The sequence below is a fragment of the Callorhinus ursinus genome, unplaced genomic scaffold, assembly GCF_003265705.2.
Source record: "Callorhinus ursinus isolate GAN/ISIS: 27379988/994484 unplaced genomic scaffold, GSC_fseal_2.0 scaffold24, whole genome shotgun sequence".
NCBI lineage: Eukaryota > Metazoa > Chordata > Mammalia > Carnivora > Otariidae > Callorhinus > Callorhinus ursinus.
In genome coordinates, this window is record NW_027397086.1 from 18,186,185 (window position 1) to 18,192,126 (window position 5,942).

The window sequence follows — 5,942 nt, forward strand, 5'->3', positions numbered from 1 at the left end:
GAAATGCCAATCAAATCTGCTTCTTCTGGTACTTATTTCATAGTATTAACAATATAATTCAAGTGTGAATTTAACTTTTACTAAGTAGCAAAGGCTGTTGAGATAACCTGTATCACCTGAGCTTAGGATCTCTAGAAAATACCTTTTATCTTAAGAATGCTTTGTTTTAGGATTCAGTTAAGCACATCCACTGTGTCTGAGTTTGAATCCCAGTTCTACCATTTACTAGCTATATGTTGTGGGGATTAAAGTACATATTTTAATATTCAGAACAGTTTCAAGCACATGTAAATTCTATGAAAGTTTTATTACCATTCCTTAATAGAGTTCATTCATTCTAATTTCATCTAGATCACTTGTTTTCTCCACTTCTCCCTCTACTGTTTTTACCTATAAAAAAATAAAATTATACTTTATAGGATTTTTTTTTAGCAAATCAGTCTATCCATAATAGAAGCATATAACATTCTACAAGTCTTGCAGTTTACACAAATAAGAATATCCTATAGAACTCATTTTCTTGCCAACATAACTGGTTTAGTCAACCAGAAACAAGTGCAATTAGATGACAATTGTATGGAATAGGAAAAATATAATTAAATAGTAAAGAGCAAACAAAGATAGTTTTTTTTTAAGATTTTATTTATTTATTCATGGGAGACAAAGAGAGAGTGAGGCAGAGACAGAGGGAGAAATAGGCTCCCTGCCGAACAGGGAGCCTGATGTGGAACTCTATCCCTGGACCCCGGGATCATGACCTGAGCCGAAGGCAGCCGCTTAACCGACTGAGCCACCCAGGTGCCCACAAAGATACTTTTATTCCACGAATAAATTCCTTTTATTTCAGGCCTTGACATATAATATACCAAGCAGAGAGTAAGATTAAAAAGGTATTTAGATATACCGGGGGCCTTCTGACATGTAAGAAACAGTGATACTGAATAAATGTTCATATTATTTGGTGTAATAAATAACTTAAAAATACTCAGAATAAAATGCATCAGGCTATCAGGATTGACAGAGGCAAAGCTTCTAGAGTCTAGTTTACATGACAATATATATACTTTTTTTTGTGGTTTTTTGGTTTATTTCATTTTTTTAGCTCAAACTTGGTTTAAAAAAAAAAGATTACAATGGGGCACCTGGATGCCTCAGTCAGTTAAGCATCTCCCTTTGGCTCAGGTCGTGATCACAGGGTCCTGGGATGGAGCCCCACATGGGGCTCCCTGCTCAGCGGGGAGCCTGCTTCTCCCTCTCTCTCTGCCTCTCCCCCTGCTTGTGCACTTCTCTCTCTCTCTCCGTATCAAATAAATAAATAAATAGATCTTAAAAAAAAAAAAGATGATAACATTTGCATAGCTCCAAACTAAGAATGAATTTGTGAAGATGAGCCCTCCATCTAGCCTAGCAATTTTATGGTTCAAAAATCCTATCAGATTATTTTTAAACCTTTACTTTATTGTGGGCATAAATTTGAAGTGTTATCTCAAGTGTGAAGAAGGATGAAACAGCCCATTGTGCAATTCCAGGAAATAGAAACAACTACTGGGGCCTTTTCCATACTAAGCTCATCCCTAAATTCAATAGCCCATTGTAATTATTTTGTAATCATTTGGGTTTGGGAGACATCATTAAGGGCCAGTCACTGCACAATGGAAAATATTGAGCAAAATTGTATGAACAAGACTGTTCAGATAACAAGGTAAACAAATGGCTTTCCTAATCAGGTATTTCTTTTCCTTTATTCTTCAACAAATTTCAAAAGAAACTATGTTCCAGGAGAAGATTGTTCTCATGCTTTGGATACAAAGTTAAAATTGATGTAATCATTTTTTCCCCCCAGAAGTTTGCAGTTGACTATGGAAGATAAACATGAAAACAGATCATTGTATGCAATGTTATAAGTGTTGATAAAGAGGTGTGAGGAAAATTGTTTGGGATTGGGAATGATTATTTTAATTTAGTAAAGTCTCGAAAGACTTCATGGAGAAGTCCTGGGTCCTGGGTCCTGGGTCCTGAAGAAAGAGTAAGAGATTATCAGGTAAAGTGAGAGGAAAGCAAGATGTTTTGTGTGGTTCCTTTGTGACTCCAAGTATTTTAAACAACTGAATAATCTGAGGGAGCATGCTGGGAGTCAGCCAGAAAACAGTTTGAATGGATACAATCTGAGAAACAGTTGGCCTTGGTTAACTAAGAATTTAATTGATATGTAATTGAAAATCCAGTTATAGAGAATGTGACCATATAAATATTTGTCTGTCTAAATCAGGACCCTTTTGGGAAAGCAAGGGGGCACTATTACCAATCAGGCTAGGAGAACTGGTATAAACTGAGACTGTCTTTGGCAAATTAGTCATGTGGCCACATACAATTTAAAAGACACAGGAGTCAGCCAAGGCTCCATTAGAGCTCTTCCTCCATTTTTCTGTGATAGTCTTGGCTTTCTCCTTCTCAACATGTCAGTTCTATCTTCCAGCTGACTTCTCTCATGGTTGTTAAGATGGCAGCTAACAGTTACCTGTCCCTCATAGTTTTCCCTTCACATGCAAGAAGAAAGAAAATGTGTTAGTTATTCAAACCCACCTAACAAAACCCCTTGATGCCACTCGTTAACTGGCTTAAGCTATGGCAAGAAGACTAGAATGGTCAAATCAGGACCCACTGAAGCTGGTAGTAGGGATAATCACACCCAAACTGCCTAACAGCTATGTAATGAATGGGGGAAAATAGAACTGGAGAGATAACCACAATATCCACTACAGAGTTTTTCTCAATGGAAAATTTCTAGAAAGTCTTAAATATGAAAGATCCCATTTAACTTCTTTCAGCTTTTATTATTTTTTATTACGCTTTTATTGAGATATAGTCGCATATCATAAAATTCACTCTGTCAAAGATTACAGCATTATTCATAATAGCCAAAAAAACCCGAAAACAACCTAAATCCAACTCAACTGATAAAAGGATAAATAACATGTAGTATATCCATACAATGGAATATTACGTAGCTATAAAAAGGAACAAAGTACTGAAAAACACTACCGTGTGGATAAACCTTGAAAACATTATGCTATGAAAGAAGGCAGTCACAAACTGCATAATTTTATTTTAATGAAATAGCCAGAATAGGAAAGTCTATAGAGACAGAAATTAAATTAGTGGTTACCATGGGCTGGAGGGAGAGGAAAATGGGAAATGGCTTCTAATGGGTCTGCGGTTTCTTTTTGCAGTGATGAAAATGTCCTGAACTTAGGTAGTAATGGTTGCACAACTCTGTGAATATACTAAAAATCATTGAATTGAAATCACATTTAGACCATAGAAACAACATTAGCCATTAAGGAAATGCAAATCAGAACTATAATGAAATACCATTTCACACTTACTAATATAGCTATAACAAGTTTTGGTGAGGATGTGGGAAAATGGAAACTCACATATATTGCTGGTGAGATTGTAAAATGGTAGAGCCACATTAGGAAAAAGTCTGACAGATCCTCAAAAAGTTCAAGTTACCACAAAACTCAGCACTCCTATGTTTGTATCCAAGAGAAATAAAAATATATGTCTACACAAAAATCTTTCAACTTGAAAGTTTGTGACCCCCCTAAAATGCATTTGTTGAAATCCTAACCTCCAAAGATGACATTATTAAGAAGTGGAGCCTTTGGGAGGGGAGTAGGGCATGAAAATGAAGGCCTCATGAATAGGAGGATTACTGCTCTTTTAAAAGAGATCCTACAATGGTCCCCAGCCTCTTCCACTGTGTGAGGGCACAGTCAAATGATGCCGACTATGAACCATGAAGAGGGTTCCCAACAGGACACAACCATGTTGGCATCTTGATCTTGGACTTCCCAGCCTCCAGAACTATGAGAAATAAGTTTCTATTGTTTATAAGTCCCCCAGTCTGTGTATTTTGTTTTAGCAGCCTGAATGAACTAAGACAGATGGTGAACATATTTTCCTGTGTTTATTGGCTATTTATATATATTCTTTGAAGAAATGTCTATTAAAATCCCTTGTTGATTCTTGATTGGTTCTTTATCTTTTTATTATTTGGTTGTACGAGTTCTTTACATATTCTAGATACAAGTCCCTTAGCAGATATATGATTTGTAAACATTTACGCCATTTTATGGATTGTCTTTTTTCCTTTCTTGATGGTGCCCTTTGAAACACAAAGTTTTTCATTTTAATGGTCCAATTCATCTATTTTTCTTTTGTCACTTGTGCTTTAGTATCATATCAAAGACACCATTTCCTAATTCAAGGTCACAAGATTCACTTCCCTGTCTTCTTCTTTTATAGTTTTAGCTCTTGTATTTAGGTCTTTGATCCAATTTGATTTAATTTTTTTTAAGATTTTATTTATTTATTTGACAGAGAGAGCAAGAGAGCACAAGCAGGGGGAACAGTAGAGGGAGAGGGAGAAGCAGGCTCCCTGCCAAGCAGGGAGCCCAATGCGGGGCTTGATCCCAGGACCCTGGGATCATGACCTGAGCCAAAGGCAGATGCTTAACCATCTAAGCCACCCAGGCACCCCTGATTTAATTTTTTTTAATTAATTTTTTATGTGATGTGACATAGGGGTCCAACCTCATTCTTTTGTACATGGCATCCAGTTGTTCTTGGCACCATTTATTTAAAAGATGATTTTTCCCCCTTGAATGGTCTTGGCATGTTTATTGAAAATCAGTTGGCCATCAATGCATGGATTTATTTTTAGACTCTCAATTCTATTGCTAGTACCATATGGTCATCACTGTAGGTTGGCAGTAGGTTTGAAATTGGGATGTGTGAGTTCTCCAAATTTGTTCTTTTTCAAGATTGCTTTGGCTTTTGAGTTTCAATATGAATTTTAGGATCAACCTGTCAATTTCTACAAAAAAAACAGCTGAGATATTGATAGGGGTTGCATTGGATCTATAGATCAATTTGGGTAGTATTGCCATCTTAAGTCTTCTGATACATGAATATGGGATGGCTTTCCATTTAGTTAGGTCTTCTTCAATCTCATTCAACAGTGTTTTCTATTTTTTAGTGCACAGGTCTAACCTTTCCTTTCTTAAATTTATTCCCAAGTATTTTATTTCTTGGGAAATTTATTTCCAAAGTATTTTATTCTCTTTGATGCTATTGTAAATGGAATTGTTTTCATTTGTGGATTGTTTATTGCTAATGTATAGAAATACAACTGATTTTTACATATTGATCTTGTATCCTGAAGCCTTACTGAACTTGTTTATTAGTTCTAATGGCTTCTTTGTGGGTTCATTAAGATTTTCTGTATAGAAGATCATGATCTTCCAATAGAAATAGTTTTACTTCAAAAAAAAAAAAGAAATAGTTTTACTTCATTCTTTTCAATCTGAGTGCCTTTTATTTCCTTTCCTTGCCTAAGTGCCCCAGCTAGAACCTCTAGTATAATATGAATAGAAATGGCAAAATCAGAAATCCTTGTCTTGTTCCTGATGATGGGGTGGGGGACCTTTCAGTCCTTCACCACTAATTATAATCTTAGCTGTGAGTTTTATCAGAGTGAGGAAGTTCCTTTATATTCCCAGATTATTGAATGTTTTTATCATAAAAGGGTGCTGAATTTTGTCACATACATTTTCTGCATCTACTAAAAGGATCATATAGTTTCTGTCCTTTATTCTGTCAGTACAGTGTATTACATTGATTGATTTTCAGATGTTAAACAAACCTTGTGTTCCTGGAATAAATCCCACTTGGTCATGGTGTATAAACCTCTTTTGATATTGCTGGATTCAGTTTGCTAGTATTTTGTTGAAGATTTTTATGCCTATATTCATAATGGTAGTTTTATGTTCTTACAATGTCTTTCGTTTTGGTATTGGCCTCATAGAACAGCTGGCTAGCATTCCCTCCTCTATCTAATTTTTGGAAAGTTTTTGAAGGATTTGTGGTAGTTCTTC